At 37.0% G+C, this 21,770-nt stretch overlaps 1 long non-coding RNA gene across 1 annotated transcript in view; it reads right to left on the bottom strand.

The window, feature by feature from the left end:
* LOC114547331 (uncharacterized) overlaps positions 1-20,009 on the bottom strand; it is a 45,130-nt gene extending 25,121 nt beyond the window's left edge. Inside the window, exons 1-3 of the long non-coding RNA XR_003691140.1 lie at positions 19,917-20,009; positions 18,985-19,045; positions 9,427-9,487 (exon numbers count right to left, since the gene is read on the bottom strand). This is a non-coding gene — a long non-coding RNA (uncharacterized LOC114547331). The remainder of the gene's footprint in view (positions 1-9,426; positions 9,488-18,984; positions 19,046-19,916) is intronic.
* Between the last annotated feature and the right edge of the window lie 1,761 nt (positions 20,010-21,770).

The following is a 21,770-nucleotide window of genomic DNA, read 5'->3' as shown; positions in this document are numbered from 1 at the left end:
GTGGTTTTGGTTATATATGTTGATCTGTGGTTTTGTTTATATTTGTTGGTGTGTGGTTTTGGTTATATATGTTGGTGTGTGGTTTTGGTTACATATGTTGTATGTGGTTAGTCTGGTTTTGGTCATGAATGTTAGTCTGTGGTTTTGGTCATTGTGTTTGGTATATATATTTGGTTATATGTGTTTGGTTATATTATATATATATATATATATATATATATATATATATATATATATATATATATATATATATATATATATATATATATATATATATATATATATATGCTTATATAGATTTGCTTATGTTGATTTAGTTAATATATATTTCATTAAATGTTTTTAGTTATATATATTTGGTTATATGTGTTTGGTTATATATTTTTGTTTATGTCTTTGGTTTTATGTGTTTGTTTATGTATATTTGGTTACATGGGTTTGGTTATATGTTTGGTTATATATATTTGGTTATATGTGTTTGGTTATATAGATATTTGTTTATATGTGTTTGGTTCTATGTTTTGGTCATGAATGTTAGTCTGTGGTTTTGGTCAAATATGTTGGTATGTGGTTTTGGTCAAATATGTTGGTATGTGGTTTTGGTGATATATGTTGATCTGTGGTTTTGGTTGCATTTGTTGGTCTGTGGTTTTGGTCATATATATATTTGGTTATATGTGTTTGGTTATATAGATATTGGTTAATATATATCTGGTTATATGTGTTTGGTTATAAATATTTGTTTATGTGTTTGGTTATATATATTTATTTTTATGTGTTTAGTTATATATATTTGGTTATATATGTTTGGTTATATATATTTGGTTATATGTGTTTGGTTATATATATATATATTTGTTTATATGTGTTTGGTTTTATGTGTTTGTTTATGTATATTTGGTTACATGGGTTTGGTTATATGTTTGGTTATATATATTTGGTAATATGTGTTTGGTTATATAGATATTTGTTTATATGTGTATGGTTATATATATTTGGTTCTATGTTTTGGTCATGAATGTTAAGACTGTGGTTTTGGTCAAAGATGTTGGTATGTGGTTTTGGTTATATATGTTGATCTGTGGTTTTGGTTATATATGTTGATCTGTGGTTTTGGTTATATTTGTTGGTGTGTGGTTTTGGTTATATATGTTGGTGTGTGGTTTTGGTTATATATGTTGGTCTGTGGTTAGTCTAGTTTTGGTCATGAATGTTAGTCTGTTGTTTTGGTCATGAAAGTCTGTGGTTTTGGTCATATATATATTTGGTTATATGTTTTTGGTTATATATATTTGGTTATATGTGTTTGGTTATATATATTTGGTTATAGGTGTTTGGTTATATATATATTTGGTTATATGTGTTTGGTTATATATATTTGTTTCTATGTGTTTGATTGTATATATTTGGTTATATGTATATGGTTATATAGATATTTGTTTATATGTGTTTGGTTCTATGTTTTGGTCATGAATGTTAGTCTGTGGTTTTGGTCAAATATGTTGGTATGTGGTTTTGGTCAAATATGTTGGTATGTGGTTTTGGCTATATATGTTGATCTGTGGTTTTGGTTATATATGTTGGTGTGTGGTTTTGGTTACATATGTTGTATGTGGTTAGTCTGGTTTTGGTCATGAATGTTAATCTGTGGTTTTGTTTATATGTTTGGTTATATATATATATATATATATATATATATATATATATATATATATATATATAGATTTGCTCATATAGATTTAGTTAATATATATTTCGTTAAATGTTTTTGGTTATATATATTTGGTTATATGTGTTTGGTTATATATTTTTGTTTATATGTGTTTGGTTTTATGTGTTTATGTATATTTGGTTACATGGGTTTGGTTATGTGTTTGGTTATATGTTTTGGTCATGAATGTTAGTCTGTGGTTTTGGTCAAAGATGTTGGTATGTGGTTTTGGTTATATATGTTGATCTGTGGTTTTGGTTATATATGTTGATCTGTGGTTTTGGTTATATTTGTTGGTGTGTGGTTTTGGTTATATATGTTGGTGTGTGGTTTTGGTTATATATGTTGGTCTGTGGTTAGTCTAGTTTTGGTCATGAATGTTAGTCTGTTGTTTTGGTCATGAAAGTCTGTGGTTTTGGTCATATATATATTTGGTTATATGTTTTTGGTTATATATATTTGGTTATATGTGTTTGGTTATATATATTTGGTTATAGGTGTTTGGTTATATATATATTTGGTTATATGTGTTTGGTTATATATATTTGTTTCTATGTGTTTGATTGTATATATTTGGTTATATGTATATGGTTATATAGATATTTGTTTATATGTGTTTGGTTCTATGTTTTGGTCATGAATGTTAGTCTGTGGTTTTGGTCAAATATGTTGGTATGTGGTTTTGGTCAAATATGTTGGTATGTGGTTTTGGCTATATATGTTGATCTGTGGTTTTGGTTATATATGTTGGTGTGTGGTTTTGGTTACATATGTTGTATGTGGTTAGTCTGGTTTTGGTCATGAATGTTAATCTGTGGTTTTGTTTATATGTGTTTGGTTATATATATATATATATATATATATATATATATATATATATATATATATATATATATATATATAGATTTGCTCATATAGATTTAGTTAATATATATTTCGTTAAATGTTTTTGGTTATATATATTTGGTTATATGTGTTTGGTTATATATTTTTGTTTATATGTGTTTGGTTTTATGTGTTTATGTATATTTGGTTACATGGGTTTGGTTATGTGTTTGGTTATATGTTTTGGTCATGAATGTTAGTCTGTGGTTTTGGTCAAATACTGTATGTTGGTATGTGGTTTTGGTTATATATGTTGATCTGTGGTTTTGGTTACATTTGTTGGTCTGTGGTTTTGGTCATATATATATGTGGTTATATGTGTTTGGTTATATAGATATTGGTTTATATATATCTGGTTATATGTGTTTGGTTATATATATATTTGTTTATGTGTTTGGTTATATATATTTATGTGTATGTGTTTGGTTATATATATATATTTGGTTAAATATGTTTGGTTATATAGATATTGGTTTATATATATTTGGTTATATGTGTTTGGTTATATATATTTGTTTATATGTGTTTGGTTTTATGTGTTTGTTTATGTATATTTGGTTACATGGGTTTGGTTATATGTTTGGTTATATATATTTGGTTCTATGTGTTTGGTTACATAGATATTTTTTTATATGTGTATGGTTATATATATTTGGTTCTATGTTTTGGTCATGAATGTTAGTCTGTGGTTTTGGTCAAATATGTTGGTCTTTGGTTTTGGTTTTATGTGTTGATCTGTGGTTTTGGTCATGAATGTTGGTGTGTGTTTTTGGTTATATATGTTGGACTGTGGTTTTGGTTATATATGTTGGTCCGTGGTTAGTCTGGTTTTGGTCATGAATGTTAGTCTGTTGTTTTGGTCATGAAAGTCTGTGGTTTTGGTCATATATATATATTTGGTTATATGTTTTTGGTTATATATATATATATATTTGTTCATATGTGTTTGGTTATATATATTTGGTTATATGTGTTTGGTTATATATATTTGGTTATATGTGAATGTTTATATATATTTGCTTATATGTGTTTGGTTATATATATTTGGTTATATGTGTTTGGTTATATATATTTGGTTTTATGTTTTGGTCATGAATGTTAGTCTGTGGTTTTGGTCAAATATGTTGGTATGTGGTTGTATATGTTGATCTGTGGTTTTGGTTACATTTGTTGGTGTGTGGTTTTGGTTATATATATTGGTGTGTGGTTTTGGTTATATATGTTTGGTATATATATATTTGTTTATATGTGTTTGGTTATATATATTTAGTTATATGCGTTTGGTTACATATATTTGCTTATATAAATTTATTTAATATATATTTCTTATATGTTTTTGGTTATATATATTTGGTTATATGTGTTTGGTATATATTTTTGTTTATATGAGTTTGGTTATATATATTTGGTTATATGTGTTTGGTTATATATATTTGGTTATATGTGTTTGGTTATATATATTTGGTTACATAGGTTTGGTTATATAGATATTTGTTTATATGTGTTTGGTTATATATATTTGGTTCTCTGTTTTGGTCATGAATGTTAGTCTGTGGTTTTGGTCATGAATGTTAGACTGTGGTTTTGGTAAAATATGTTGGTATGTGGTTTTGGTTATATAAGTTCATCTGTGGTTTTGGTTATATATGTTGGTGTGTGGTTTTGGTTATATATGTTGGTCTGTGGTTAGTCTGGTTTTGGTCATGAATGTTTAGTCTGTGGTTTTGGTCATATGTGTTTGGTATATATATTTGTTTATATGTGTTTGGTTATATATATTTGGTTATATATATTTGGATATATATATATATATATATTTGCTTATATATATTTGCTTATATAGATTTAGTTAATATATATTTTGTTATATGTTTTTGGTTATATATATTTGCCGTTTTAATCCTGTCGGCTCTCTGCTGCTCAGTTCTACCCCTCGACTGACCACACACACACACACACACACACACACACAAACACACAGGATGCAGGGAAAACCGGAGATGAGACGTGGATGGCCTAAATTGAGGACAGCTACACTTGTTATTGTAAGATCAATGATAAGTTTAAGTCCAATAAGTCCTTTATCAAACCGTATGAATGTGTGTCTCAGGCCAGGAAAGGAAATTAACTAAAAATGTAAGATCAACAAGATACTGACACATAATAAATACATTTATATTTATAAAATTAGAGGTCGACCGATATGGGTTTTCTCAGGCCGATGCCGATGCCGATCTTTTGAAATCAGGGTCGGCCGATGGCCGATATATGCTGCCGATTATTTTTGGCCGATATTTGCTTGTTTTTAACGTCTATTTGAAAGATAAAATTTAACACTAATAAGTACTTAAGATACACAAAATTTCTCAACAAAAACATTTATTGAACACTTGAACACCAGTCTGCACTTGTATACTTACGTTAAACATGTATAATGTAAAAACATATAAATAAACAGAACTTGTAAGAAGAAAGAAAGAAAATAAACTTAACTTTGTCAAATAAACTTTTCAATGAAAAGATAAAGTTTAGTGCACTTAGCAGCATTTATCAAACATCTGAGAACAATAAAATAAATTAACCATTTTAACAATAGTGGTGCTGACACACAGTAGCAACCAGCAGCATTTCTTTGTTTTGGTGTTGGCTGGGTGAAGCGCTGCCATAAGGGTCTGGTTTTCTTTTCAGCCATCAGACTTAATGACTAAAACAGGGGGAAAATACAAGGTTAAGTTAGTATTTTTGTATAGTATCTTCTTCAAGTCATTTTATAGATAGGTATAGATATAAAATCTAACATTTGTTTTATAAATCAGCTAATAATTCAGTGCATTGTAAGTGATACAAGGCTAAAAACATTTCTATCATCTTCCCAAAAACTGTGCTGAAACATGTATTTTTGTTTTGTTTGTTGACAGACAAAGCCAAATGGACAAAACCTAATTATCGCAAAAGGGGGGAAAACAACTTTAGGCCATATGGTCAAAATTAAACAATTTAATAATAATATAATAATAATAATAATAATAATAATAACTAGAGCCGGGACTTTAACGTGTTAATTAAGATTAATTACAGACTTTAATGCGTTAATTAATTACAACAAAAAAAATGACACTTTAAACATTTTTTACGCATTTTAATCACACTTATTTTTGCACCGCGGGACGTTTCTCACAGGATGAGTTTCGGCGGACCGATTATACTGGAGCACCAACTAGCGTTCATGACTTCAGACCTTTTATATATGTCAATGCTTCAGACCTTTTATATATGTCAATGCTTCAGACCTTTTATATATGTCAATGCTTCAGACAACAACAAACCAAAGTGAACATGAACGAAGAAGCTGACGAGACCGCTTTGGTTGGCTCCGTGGATGGGAAATTTTGTTATAAAAAACGAACGGATGGAAGCGTCGATTAGAGCATGGTTGTGTGCATGCTATGCAACAAGGAATTCACATATCACCGCAGCACATCGAGCCTCAAGTATCACCTCGACGCAAAACATTTAGCAGCTAGCGTTAGCGTTAGCCCGACTCCGAGTACAAGGACCCACACCCCACCTACACTCCACCAGATGACTGGTTTAAGGACCAGGGTAACTAAGTCTGAATGTACTTGAAAGTATTGTGTTTTACTTAAAAAAACAGTTTACAGAAGGTCTACCTACCTATAGGCTACCTGAATTTCTGAAATGTACTATATTTCTAAATATGCTATTGCTACACTTAATGCCAAAAATTGCACTGGTCTGCTGGACTTGGTTGAACAAAAATAAACAATATTGTGTTGCTTAAGCTTATGTATTCAGTCATTATTCAATGGTATACTAAAAATCCATGTGAAAAAAATTACTTCTCACTGTTCTCAGGTCAAATATTTATGGAATTAAAATGCGATTAATTTCGATTAATTAATTACAAAGCCTGTAATTAATTAGATTAATTTTTTTAATCGAGTCCCGGCCCTAGTAATAACTATAACTTATAACAATAATGTATTTCACTAGTAAATTGCTCTTGAACGACAAAAACAACCACCATGGCAAAAGGGTATTTTACAACAACTTTAAATGCACCGCGACGCACCGTCTGTGTTGTTCTCCAGACAAGTAGACAACGGCAGCTGCACACTGCTTAACATGCTGCTGTTGGATCATATACAATAATAAATCACACTTTACACCGTTTAGCTGTCAGCATTTTAATTGTGTTTAATCCATCTGCTAGCTAACGGTAGGCTAACATTAGCTGCTGACGAGTGTAATGTTAACTAGTGTCACATGCTGCGATGTTTCCGTTATTCGAACATTCGTTTTCGAGCATCAGAGAGCAACGCAGACATATCAGTGGCGCCGAAATGACTCACAGAAATCCGCGTTGCTATTCGGTCCGGTAGGTACGGGTCGTTAAGGCACAAGTGCCGTATTAGCAGCGGGTCTACTCTGTACCAACCTTAGCAACGACGCTAGCAAAGCAAAGCCAGTCCTTCACTAGCCTATGGTGCGGTGGTCTCTTTTTAACTACAACTTCTTTCTCTGCATTGAGTTGACAACCCTCTCAAATATAGACACACAAACAGAACAAATAATAAAAGTCTCAGATCCACAAAATTCTAGCTCAATTATTGTGACATGACAGCTATTAATATCCAAAGTAGCCAAACGTCATGTCGCCTATTCATGTTTTTTTCTCGAAGTTGGCAGTAACATCTCATACGTTTTTCATTAAATATATAGGACTTTAAGAATTTAATCCTTACCGTTTTCTCCGAGGAACAGCTCCTTCCGTAGGCACTGGGTGAGGTCTGCTGACTCTGCTGGTATCTGACTCTCGGGGCAGCGTGCGTCAAACACGTGTTCCACAACAACAACACCAGGCTGCCCGCAGATGCGCCTGCCTATTAATCGGCTTGATATTGGCCGATGCCGATTATGTAAAAAATGCCAAAAAAAATCGGCCGATTAATCGGCCTACCGATTAATCGGTCGACCTCTAAATAAAATATGTCGAAAGTCTAGCTGCGATGTTTCCCCATTGGAATGAATGGCAAACAGAGCTATAGCTAGCTTCTCATAACGAGAGCTCTCCAGCTCCCAAAAAATTATTAAATTGTAATCGGTCAAAAACGTTAGCTTTGTAAGACCATAGAGTATGTGTTATATAAATGCCATGACAAAATGAAGGGACTAAGACAATGTGCACTGAGACAAAAATGCGTTTGCATTATCGGACCAGCTCACCAATCTGTCTTTCTGCCCCTGGTATGCACACGCACCCTGTCATGTTTGTAAACAGGAAACCCGTCTATAGAGCGTACCACTCCCAAGCCTAAATGTGTATTCAGATGAAAGAGTTTACTATTCGGCACATGGCTGCAACATTTTTAGAGTTTTCGTGCATCCTAAAGCCCTCAAACAAGTATTCGTAAAATGAAGATTTCTGCACGAAAACCAAGATTTTGGAAATTTTAGAATTTAGTAATTTTAGAGTTCAAGATGAGACCAATGTTCCCTGAAAAGTTGTTTTATTAACTTATTACTTTTGTACAATTTAAGGCGCATGTTAGGGGGTGCTATGGAGCCCTCTGGCAACGCCCGAGCCCAGTTACTAAAGAACTTTGTGTAGCAGGTATGGAAAAGTGTTTGTATTCCACCAAATATCCCTCATTTTACTGTGCATTCATTTTTGGTTATTTGCTGCTTATCCTATGAAGGGATTGTGTATGTTGCATGGATAATGCGCCCCCTGCTGGTCGTTTTGTGAACGTACTGTTTGTTTTCCCGGCTCTCGTCAGACGATGTTGGATCCGGCCGAGAGCGGTAGGTGCTTTGTGTAGCGCGAGATGGATATATAAAATACGATGTTTAATGTGTATTTAAGTGATTAGACAGACTGATTGTGGTTAGTATAGGTTTTTAGCAGTTAGACTGTTTCATTCTCTTCCGTGTATTTTTGTTTATTATTCAGTTCGGAGTGTTTTAGTGAGCTAGCTTACATGCTCTGTTTTCACATGTATCTGGGTTGGCATTCTCCATTTTGTGTCCTGCACTGCGCTCATATAAGTATATGTATGTTCTCTTTATGTTGTTAGGTGTGTGTTGAGGGCATATTACCAACGCTGTGTTTCTCCTCTCTAAAACACTCAACAGGTATGTTATTTGCACAGGGTTTATGGTGATTTAAAATGTATATTTTGTAATGCTGTGAGGTTGCAGTTAGAGTGCGAGTGTGAGACATCTGAGAGCAGTTTTATATAGGCTATATATTACAAAGTATTTTTATATTCTCATGTTGTATTTTTGCATTCATTGTTTCATATGCTGAGATTTTATTTTATTGAGAAATGAAATTATTGGTACAGACGATGTTGGATCTGGCCGAGAGCGGTGTGTGTTGAGGGCATATTACCAACGCTGTGTTTCTCCTCTCTAAAACACTCAACAGCAATAAATGTCTTGTGCCAAAGCCTGAGTCTCCAGTCGTCTGCTTCACAACGCAGGTAACCGGTACTGAGGCCAGGCCGGTTACATTTGCAATTTTCACCAGTTGTGACGTGCAAATTTGTGATTTTTCGTGCATTCTAACCCCCTCAAAAATGCGACGAAGGACCCGGAAAAATAATAATCCTTACAAAAACAATAGGTTCCTTCGCACTTTCAGTGCAAGGCACCATTGGGGCCTTGCACTTTCGTGCTCTGGCCCTAATAATAATCCTTAGGATTACAATAGGGTTCCACAGCCCTGCTGTGCGAAAGGCATAGCTTTGCTACCGCCGGTTCTCCCAGACACGGGCTTGGACCCCTAATTAAATCCATGAACTCACCACCAGATGTCAGTGTAAGACCATGTGTGGAGAGAGGGGCGCTGCTGTTGCAGTGGTCCGACTGCAGAACATGGGGAAAACACACAGAATATGTAACATTAGTCACAGCAACTTATTCATATTTATGGGTCCTTGATGTGCATTGTTGTAATGTTTAAAAATAACTAATCCATGCAACATCCCCTTTTATTTTATGCAGGGAAATCGCCAAACCCTATTCCATTAACAAAATCTCACAATTTATATTTGTTTTGCTTTTTCATAAATAAATCTTACCTCCCCAAACATAAATAAGGATGTTATATAATCGAGAGTTTAGGCTAAGAAATTCGGCATACAACCAACACAACAACGCGCTTGTATTTTGGCTAAATTGAATCTTTTATCCATACAACCTTATACTATACACAACGGTAGCCTGTGAAAGAGATACACCGTAAAACACACTTTTTTTTAAACAGGGTCTGGCCGAGAAAACAAAGTTCATCTCACAGTATTCAGGTCCTATTTAAAGCTTAGCTTGTGTCCTCTGTGTGCATTGTTGTAATGTTTAATAACAACTAATCCACAAAACATGACATTATATTTTAGGCTGCAAAATCGCCAAAACATATTCCATTAACAAAATCTCACAATTTATATTTGTTTTGCTTTTTCATAAATAATAGACCTTTTTCACGGCAGACATGTTGACATGTCATAGTAGGAAAAGCACAGGGTTATTCAAAACCATTAATGATGGCTGCATTCCACTTAGGAGAGGTCCTGGTATTGTACATGCTGACTCACTGAAATATCTTACTGGGACACTTGATGGAACTGAGCCATCATTAAGGTTATAAATCTCAGCTGTAGAGATGTTCCGATACCGATACCAGTATCGGTATCGGCTCCGATACTGCCTAAAACGCTGGTATCGGTATCGGGAAGTACTGGAGTTTATGCACCGATCCGATACCACGTAATAAAGCCCTAAAGAAAATCTACATTAAAAGTAGTTTATTTATGTTCTTTTTCCGTTATAACTGACTGACAAACTGGAGAATAAAAGAAAGTTCTGGGGCATTCATTGTTTGTGTTTGTTCATGTTTCACAAAGAGTTTAACCTGACAGACAACAAAGATAGAAATCATATCACATCCATACAGGGATAGTAGTATACAGCTGTTAAAACATAATAAAATATATGACACTCTGGTATCGGATTGGTACTCGGTATCGGCCGATACGCAAGTTCAGGTATCGGAATCGGTATCTGGAAGAAAAAAAGTGGTATCGGGCCATCTCTACTCAGCTGTGCTTTTCCTACTATGACAAGTCAACATGTCTGCTGTGAAAAAGCTCCAAATTTCTTTTATTTAGTTAAATAATCAGGAGTTTAGGCTAAGAAATTCGGCATACAACCAACACACCAACTAGGGGTGCACCGATCCGATATTAAGATCGGATATCGACCCCGATATTGACAAAATAGCTAGATCGGGGATGGTAAAAATTAACAGAACCACGGGCCAATCACTTTATTTTGTTTTCCTCTGTCGCAGCAACGGGACCTCTGTTAACTCGGTACCCTTCTCCGTTAACTGGGTACCCTTCTCCGCTAACTGGGTACCCTTCTCTGCTAACTGGGTACCCTTCTCTGCTAACTGGGTACCCTTCTCTGCTAACTGGGTACCCTTCTCCGTTAACTGGGTACCCTTCTCTGCTAACTGGGTACCCTTCTCCGTTAACTGGGTACCCTTCTCTGCTAACTGGGTACCCTTCTCTGTTAATGGTGTACCCTTCTCACTCACGGTAGTAACTTTATAACACAACAATTAATAACCCACAACTAACTCTCTTCAACAGGATAAAACACCATAGCATATAACAATTTGTGACTTTAACTATTTCAAACACTAATAATTTTACATTTACAAATGTATCTACACCGCCCAACAGCATGCTGGGTAACATTAGCTAGCCAGGTAGCATAACAGTCCGTTAAGCTGGGAGAGGCTCCGGATGGTACGGCACATTCAAGAACCGAGAAGGTTAGCTAAAGGATGAAGAAAGACCGGAGATACACCAGAACAACGTGTGCTCAAGAGAGGAGCCCTCTGTTAACGCTAACGTTACTCGGCCGTGCTAACGTTAAAGACATGTCACTTCAAGCATGCAGCGGAGCAACATTATGAACAAGAGGTGTGAATCTTCACTGATCGGCCGATTTGATTACGATTATCATGTCAGCGATTCAATTTGATATCTCGATGCATCACGATGCGTCACATCCGTGTTTCTATTAAAGCCATGTAGGATATTTAATTCATAGCTTTTCAAGCTTCAAAACCAAAACATTCTGCAGAGCTCCAATACTAAATAACTTTGATACATAAAACTATACAGCACTGAGCACATGGCACTTCCTGAATGTTCAAAAACACACACCAGACACACACATCCTCCCTCGGTCCCTGTCTCTGAATCTACAGCCTCCTCTTCCTCCCTCTGTCCCTCTCTCTGAATCTACAGCCTCCTCTTCCTCCATCTGTCCCTCTCTCTGAATCTACAGCCTCCTCTTCCTCCCTCAGTCCCTGTCTCTGAATCTACAGCCTCCTCTTCCTCCCTCAGTCCCTGTCTCTGAATCTACAGCCTCCTCTTCCTCCCTCTGTCCCTCTCTCTGAATCTACAGCCTCCTCTTCCTCCCTCTGTCCCTCTCTCTGAATCTACAGCCTCCTCTTCCTCCCTCTGAATCTACAGCCTCCTCTTCCTCCTTCTGTCCCTCTCTCTGAATCTACAGCCTCCTCTTCCTCCCTCTGTCCCTCTCTCTGAATCTACAGCCTCCTCTTCCTCCCTCTGTCCCTCTCTCTCAATCTGCAGCCTCCTCTTCCTCCCTCTGTCCCTCTCTCTCAATCTGCAGCCTCCTCTTCCTCCCTCTGAATCTGCAGCCTCCTCTTCATCCCTCTGTCCCTCTCTCTGAATCTACAGCCTCCTCTTCCTCCCTCTGTCCCTGACTCTGAATCTACAGCCTCCTCTTCCTCCCTCTGTCCCTCTCTCTGAATCTACAGCCTCCTCTTCCTCCATCTGTCCCTCTCTCTGAATCTACAGCCTCCTCTTCCTCCCTCAGTCCCTGTCTCTGAATCTACAGCCTCCTCTTCCTCCCTCTGTCCCTATCACTGAATCTACAGTCTCCTCTTCATCCCTCTGTCCCTCTCTCTGAATCTACAGCCTCCTCTTCCTCCCTCTGTCCCTCTCTCTGAATCTACAGCCTCCTCTTCCTCCCTCTGTCCCTCTCTCTGAATCTACAGCCTCCTCTTCCTCCCTCAGTCAAGTCTTCCTTTCCCTCTTCTCTTTCACTCATTTCTGCATCTCCTTCTGTGGTCTTCTCCTGCTCTGACCCGCCTGGTCTCTCCAGTTTCCTGCCTTCTCCTTCTTCATTTCCCTCCTCCTCTTCCTCCTGTGCACATCTCAGAATTCAAATACAAATGATCGGTCTCAGCTAGCACTGTGTGGTGTGTTGTAACGTAACGCCACCAAAACGGTGACCCTCTGTAAACGTTATGAATTCAAACATGCCAGTTTGTTGCCTGCCAGTTGCCTTTACTAATATCAAAACTAATCAACTAATCAAAGGGCTGAGAGCTCTACAAATCACAAGGGAGCGATTTGACTTTTGGCTAACGTAATAGACGTGCTGTTGTTTCTGCCGATACCATACATTACCTTCATTACAAATTAAATGTGTGTTTAAACTCCACCGGGGGAAACTGACTTCACTCTCATAGGCTCAGGGGTGCAGCTCAATCGCTCCAGTCTTTGCCGGGATGCCACCACACCGCGGCAGACGTTGGATATTCGACACATTCGAAAAATCTATTATTCAGCTTGACCTTCCAATATAAAACCAACTTTACCACCACTGTGACAGCTCTCTTCTCGCTTGCTACGCAGGAAGCTACTGTTTTTGACGTGATTTATGATAATATTTTAATGGAACGGGTTGCAAAAATCTGCATATAATTAGGAAAGTGAGGACTGCATTTATAATGTGATCTAACATAAGAAAATTAAATCATTTTTGTAATTTTATGTAATTAATTAAATTACATAAAATTACAGTTTCCTACGGGTCTATTCAAGGCATGTGTTAACAAATAATACAAGCGCCAACAAGTATTGTAACAGATTATATTTTCCCTTTATTTGTTACAGGATTTGGTTTCAAATCTGATCATAGGTTCCTAATTTAACGTGCGCAAGTTTGGGTTTCCGTAGCGACCAGGCGCTTGTTGTGCTGCAGCCGTGGAGCTCAGTAAGCGGAGCTCTAGCGTGGCTTTATTTAACGTTGATAAAGCCCCGTCACACTGCAACCCACCTCTGAATCAAAATAAAACTTTCCTCTTATTTGTAGAATAAGCATGTGACCCGTTTCACCTCCACCCTCAAAGAATCAGAATCGATGAGAACCGGAATCAAAAGTAAGAATCGGAATCAGAATCGCTAATCTCCAAACGATGCCCAACCCTACATATCAACAAACATGTCTCAGACTTAACCACTGCGCAACAATGATCTGTTTCAGTTTCTTATTCAGCTTATTGTTATCATTGTTAAAACGAAATGTGTGAAAAATGTTGTGCAAACACAGAAAGACAGTTATCCAGTTGTTTACTCATTACTTAATACATAATTTAAATCATCATAGATTATACTGGCCTTAATTTTCATACTTTCATTTTCACTCAATTTTATAGGGCTGCTCTCGATTATGGAAAAAAATATAATCACGATTATTTCGGTCAATATTGAAATCACGATAATTAGACACTATTACTCCTTAACTTCTGGAAAGATGTTGCACTTATTGAACTTAAAAAACAGTGGAAAAAGTTAAATAAATCAACAGTAAAAAACACAACTGTGAAATTTGCCGTAATACTTTTGCTATTGAAACTTTATTTTTTCATTCAGAACAAAAAGAGAAAATAAGAGTTAACTTGCAAAACATAATGAGCTAAATAATTGTTTTTCTCAATTATTCTGTTTTTGTGATCATTGGGAGCCGAAACCATAATCACAATTACGTTTCGATTAATTGCACAGCCCTACAATTGTATGCCTGTAATGAGGTTTATTATCTGAAGTAAAGGTGTCTTATCAAGTGGATTTTTTCTCTCTACGGGTTGGAACAAACGTCGCTGAATACCTTACAAAAAGTACAAGCACAGAGGTCCCACATGTGCATCTTGTTGGGGCAGTAGATGCCTGCTTTAAGCCTTTTTGTTTTTGACGTACTGTATCGTAGCCCTGGGGCCAAAGTGTGGGAGTTTTTGCAGATGATATGCATACATACATACATACATACATACATACATACATACATACATACATACCTGTGCCTGTTAGACAGTGTTGCCAGATCTCGCGAGACAAATAAGCAACCAGGCCTGTAAAAACAAGCGACTTTTTCTACAGACCCCCGGGAAGAGAAAAATAAATAAACTGTGTGCACGGTTTTACAATCCGTGGGTACAGATTGTCAATTTACATCCCTGTGGACAGATTGGTATACTAGTATTGCAGTTTTGCAAAACTGTACACACGGTAGTTTATTTTTCTCCCCCGAGCTTCAGGGCGCTGACTACAATAGGGAGTTAAACCACCTTTTAACATTAGAAAACTGATGGGATATCAAATATAGACTGATTATACACGTGTATATAATAACCTTTGATAATTAAAATTTGCATAATACCATCCTGAATTCACAAATTCTTTATTTATTATTGCAGGGACTGCAGAAGATCCCATTTTTAAATAACTACAACCCAGAAACAGGAGAAATTATTACGACGGGTTGAATCCATTCTTTTACTCCTTTCTCTTTCTCCCAGTCTTTGTTATATTTCTTCCCGTATTTCGCCCACTTTGCCCCGGACATTTGTTCCTCCAAAAACTCTCCTACAGTCCATTCACCATCAGTCGCGACTCGCGCATATTTTCATTCAGTTACTCACTGACGTTTTCCTAAACAGAAAAAAACTGATTGCCCTGCTCTGCCTCTGATTGGCTAGTACTCGTAACTCTGCTGTCTCCTGTGTGTATAGAGAGCCGAAGTCCCGCCCCCTTCTACTCCATGGTCCATGGGACTTTATCTTTCGAAAAAATATGAACGAGGGTCAATGGAGAGATAATAATTATTTTTTGATCCAGTTTGAATTGAGCCATGGATTACAAATATGATGTTCGTCAATTTAAAACATTATTTTTCAACCGAAGAAATTCTCTGTTTATTGTTAAACTGTTGAAGTATAAGACCTAAAATACGTAATTAGAAAGATGACAAACTTCATGGATGACGTCTCTCTGAAGCTACGATGTCTGTGTGTATCGTACCTGGGTGTGTGTGTGTGTGTGTGTGTGTGTGTGTGTGTGTGTGTATCGTACCAGGATGTAACGTTACTCTAATGATTAGAGGATCTCTCTCGTTCTTTTGCTTCTCTGCTGAGAACACTTGACTGGATAAAACCCAGCAGGTGAGATAACGTTACATGTGTTGTGGAACAGAGCTAAGCTAAGCTAGCTAGCGAGCAAACCGAGCATCAAGCTAGGTGACGTAGATTGTGTGAAACGGGAGATGTAGTCCACTGGGAGATGTAGTCCACTGGGAGATGTAGTCCACTGGGAGATGTAGTCCACTGGGCGGTATCACACTAAACTAAGCGGCACTACGACAAACCTGCGGCTAACTGAGACTTTCTTCGGTTGAAAAATTATCTTTTACATTGACAAAAATCAGATGTGTAATCCATGGCTCAATTCAAACGGGATCAAAAAAATAATTTGCCTCTCCCCGTTCACTACCGTTCATATTTTTTCCGAGTTTAGGTCCCATGAGGTCCACCGGAAGGGGCGGGACTTCGGCTCTCTATGGGGAAAGGGGAGGGACAGAGTGAACAGGCAAGACTGCTTGACAACTTATTACGGAGCTGGGAACAAGCCCAAATAAGCAACTACACTTTAGAAACAAGCCCAAAAAAAACCGCAACCCGCGACTACCAATATTTGTAAACGACTTTACAGAAAAAGCCCAAAGTCGCTTATAATAAGCAGACATGGCAACACTGCTGTTAGGTCGTTGGCCTACAGATGATGTGGTAGCAATATGCACACACACACACACACACAGAGACACACACACAAACACACACAGAGACACACACACAAACAGACAGAGACACACACACACACACACACACAGAGACACACACACAAACACACACAGAGACACACACACAAACAGACAGAGACACACACACACACACACACACACACACACACACACAGAAACACACACACACACAGAGATACACACACACACAAACAGACACAGAGACACACACACACACACACACACACACACAGAGACACACACACACAAACAGACAGAGACACACACACACACACAGAGACACACACACACACACAGAGACACACACACACACACACAGAGACACACACACACACACACAGACACACACACACACACACACACACACACACACACACACACACACAAAAGTATTGTTTTTTTCTCATGTACTCACACATACTTTTTACTGGGTGTTGGGTGAATGTCTATTTTTTATACATGTATTGTGTTTTTAATAAATTAATTGTGTTGAAATCATATGTCTGTCTGTTTTCATGAATGGAAAATGTGAAATGTCCTTTTAGCTTCTACATAACATTGGTAATGGTTATGAAAGGTAATTGGTTATAAAAAAGCATTTCACTGCATGTATACTTTTTATATTTGAAAAGGTAAATAATGTACAAACACAAACAATGACGTTTTAACTAGAGATGTTCCGATACCGATACCAGTATCGGTATCGGTATCGGAACATCTCTACATGTATAAAAAATAGACATTCACCCAACACCCAGTAAAAAGTATGTGTGAGTACATGAGAAAAAAACAATACTTTTGTGTGTGTGTGTGTGTGTGTGTGTCTGTGTGTGTGTGTGTGTGTCTGTGTGTGTGTGTGTGTGTGTCTGTGTGTGTGTGATACTACAAATATTGGTAGTATCGGTATCGGCTCCGATACTGCCTTAAACGCTGGTATCGGTATCGTGAGGTACTGGAGTTTATGCACCGATCTGATACCTCGTAATAAAGCCCTGAAGAAAATCTACGTTAAAGTAGATTATTTAGGTTCTTTTTCCGTTATAACTGACTGTCAAACTGGAGAATAAAAGAAAGTTCTGTGTTTGTTCATGTTTCACAAAGAGTTTAACCTGAGCCAGACCGACAGCAAAGATAGAAATCATATCACATCCATACAGGGATAGTAGTATACAGCTGTTATAACATAATAAAATATATGACACTCTGGTATCGGATCGGTACTCTGTATCGCCCGATACACAAGTTCAGGTATCGGAATCGGTAAGCAAAAAATGGTATCGGGCCATCTCTACTTTTAACAGACTGCGTCATGCAGTAATCCAGATTTGGTTTTTCCAATCCACTTTTTTGTATATTTGACTCAGCTTTGTAGTTAATTTTAACCCAGCTATTGGTCAAACTCATAACCCACGGCTTGGGTCAACCCAACAATAACCAAGCGTTGGGTTGGTGTAACCCAACGCTTGGGCAGGTCCGTTTCTGACTCAGCGTTGGGTTATCAAATGGGTTATTTTTAACCCAGCATTTTTAACGGTAGTTGGTGAAAGAGATACACCGTAAAACACACTTTTTTTAAACAGGGTCTGGCAGAGAAAACAAAGTTAATGTAGGAGCCAAATATGTTGTTTCAAGTGTTCAGATTTTGGGTGTTGTTTTTTGTATGTACATTGGGTGGCGCCGTGGTATTACCTGGGGCAAGGTTATAAAAGGTAAACTCCAAATTGTTGCCGTCAAATGGTGTTTGACCGCTAACGCTGTGACACCGAACGCTGTGATGCTGGAGTGCATTGACGCCAAAGCCTTTGTTCTAAAGTTGTCTTAAGGTTATGGATTTATCGCTAAAATATGAAGTAATGGACATTTCATGCTGCACGGTTAACCAAATAAACATACTGTTACTCTGCAAAGCAACATAATCAGACGATTCTTGAACGCTACACAGCATGTTAACATCAGCGCATCAGCCAGGTCACTCCGGGTTAAAACCACCTCAGAAGTTACGGTATCAGACAGAACAAGTTTATAGTTCATCTCACAGTATTCAGGTCCTATTTAAAGCTTAGCTTGTGTCCTCAGTGTGCATTGTTGTAATGTTTAACAACAACAACAAATCCACAAAACATGCAGTTATCTGTTAGGCGGGAAAACCACCAAACCATATTCCATTAACAAAATTTCACAATTTATACATTTTTAGCTTTTTAATACAGAATCCTCCTTTCGATAAACATGAATTAGTATGTGTTAAAATCGGGACTGAGCTCCACCACTGAGCTCCTATTTTAACTACATTATAACTTTTAAAACTGTTTTTATCGCTGTTAACCTACAAAGGTGGTATGCAATTATAATAAGTAAAACCCAGTGCAGTTGCGTAAACTCACCACCAGATGTCAGTGTAAGACCGTGTGTGGTGAGAGGGGCGCTGCTGTTGCAGTGGTCTGACTGCAGAACATGGAGAAAACACACAGAATATGTAATATTAGTCACAGCAATTTATTCATATTTGTGTACTTGATGTGCATTGTTGTAATGTTTAAAAATAACTAATCCACGAAACATCCCATTTTATTTCATGCGGGGAAATCGTCAAACCATATCCCATTAACAAAATCGCACAATTTATATTTGTTTTGCTTTTTCATAAATAAATCTTACCTCCCCAAACATAAATAAGGATGTTATATAATCGGAAGTTTAGGCTAAGAAATTCGGCATACAACCAACACGCCAACGCGCTTGTATTTTGGCTAAATTGAATCTTTCATCCATACAACCTTATACTATACACAACGGTAGTCGGTGAAAGAGATACACCGTAAAACACACTTTTATTTTAAACAGGGTCTGGCAGAGAAAACAAGTTCATCTCACAGTATTCGGTTCCTATTTAAAGCTTAGCTTGTGTCCTCAGTGAACAACTAACAAAACATGACATTATTTTTTATGCGGGGAAATCGCCAACCCGTATTCCATTAATTCAACCTCACAATAGGCTATGTATTTAGCTTTTTCCGTAAAAATTATCTCCTCCACTGACATGAGTGAGGATTTATTTAAATCGGTAGTTTAGACTAGAAACTTCGGCAAAAAACAAAGACACCAATGAGCTCTTATTTAACTACATTATAACTTTAAAACTGCGTTTTTAGCTCTGTTACGCTACAAGGCAACACCGCGGAGGGATATGCATAATGAGCTACCGACCGTAGGCTAATATTTACCTTGTTTTACAGTCTATAGTGTAAAACTCATGTCAGAAGTTGTAATGTTACGTAAATAAAGTGAATATTTGATTACTCATTCGTCGTTTTACCGTGTATACTGGAGCTGTCATCGAGTGTGCGGTCCTGCGAAGCGTGAAACTTGGATTCACCTTGCACGTCTTGATCACATGTCGATGGCTGGATGTCGGCTATCATCCCCAGCTTCACCCCGGGCAGTCAGCCAATCACAGGGCCCCGACAATAAAAATGTCAATCATCATTAAGGTTGGTAGCCTAATCCAATCATCCCCCAAAAAAAGGAATACAGATAGTTAGCCTACAGTGGGACCCAGAAGTCTCAGACCACGTTTAAAATCTATAATATTTACACATAAACCTGGAAATAACCACGAAGTTTCAGGATTCAGAAACATTTACAAACACAAGTTAAGATTCCGCATTATTTCTAGGGCAGTAAATGTGTTATTGCCGACTTTCACCCCCCCAGTTACATCTTAACTGGCATGAGAGATCATGTTCCAGACTGGACGTCTCACTTAGTTAGAATCAGAATCTACATGTGGGAATGAGATGAACTCTTTCAGCATTTGTGAGAGAATTAAAGTAGAAATAAAACATAAAAATATAAAGAATTATGCTTAAATATAATTTTTCCCATTACAGGACCACGGTGCCCTGTAATTAGTTATTATTTCAGATTATTTAAAACACACGGTTGCTTGCTCATACACAGTTTATTGTCTGTGAGTTTGACTAACTTAATAGTGCAACATTACACTGAACTTGATTGGGACATATTCAAACTAGACAAGTTTTTGTTGCGTTTTCAGACATTTTTTGATGCTTTTTGGGTCTTTTCCCTTTATTATTATTATATAGTGACAGTGAATAGACAGGAAAGGGGGGAGAGAAAGAGAGGGGATGACACGCAGCAAAAGGGCCGCAGAAAAAAAGCTACAAAAAAACATTGAAACTTCGACCAAAACTTCGAAAAAAATATTGATTAAAAAACCCTCAAAAAAATAAACTAATAATATAAAAATTGTCCCAAAAAAACCTCGAAGGCAACAACAACGTAAAATAAATAATTGTCCAAAAAAAAAATAACTGAAAAAAGCAACAAAATGTCAAAAAAACGTTGAAATTAACAAAATAAGCATACTGTGTTTTTCATTCCACTTAAAAAAATACTAATGTACATGCAATAAACAAAACAGGTACTGCCATTTACAAACACACCAAAGGAAGTTTATACATTATTACACATTTTTACAACTATTTACAAAACAGAAATCACATTTTTCAGCTTCCAGGTATGAACGTGTGCAGCTGTGTGAATGTGATCAAGGCGTTGATCAAGCTGGGCGGGGTGCCCTCTCCTTCACTTTGCCCCCTTCTGCAGCCACTGGTCTGCAGGGAGGCCTCGCTCTGTAACAAGGGTGGTAAGCTTCGCTTCAGAACTCAAACCTCCTATGGCTCCATGTTGATGCTACCAAGCCATCACCTCCCGTTAGCATCCCATTGACTCCCATTCATTCTGACGTCACTTTGACAGAGAATAACTTCACATCTGAAGCGTTTAAAGACTCTATTTGTCTGTTGTTTATTTCTAAAGAAACACGACAATGTATAAAAGGCTCCATTACCTCGTAGCTCACGTTATGGCTCCGTAGCAGACGCTTTTATAACAATAGGCTAACGATTGGGTCATAACCACGAGACTTACTGTCACACAGTAGAGGAATTACCGTATAGTACAGGAGAAGCTCACAGGCAGTTTGGACTTCCATTATCTGTTTAGGTTTAATTACTAATGTTAACTAGCATGTTAGTGATCAGTAATTACTAATGTTAACTAGCATGTTAGTGATCAGTAATTACTAATGTTAACTAGCATGTTAGTGATCAGTAATTACTAATGTTAACTAGCATGTTAGTGATCA

The sequence above is a fragment of the Perca flavescens genome, chromosome 20 (genome assembly GCF_004354835.1).
Source record: "Perca flavescens isolate YP-PL-M2 chromosome 20, PFLA_1.0, whole genome shotgun sequence".
NCBI classification, from domain to species: Eukaryota; Metazoa; Chordata; class Actinopteri; order Perciformes; family Percidae; genus Perca; species Perca flavescens.
The sequence above is the reverse complement of the archived record's forward strand: the minus strand, read 5'-3'. Positions and strand labels throughout refer to the sequence as shown.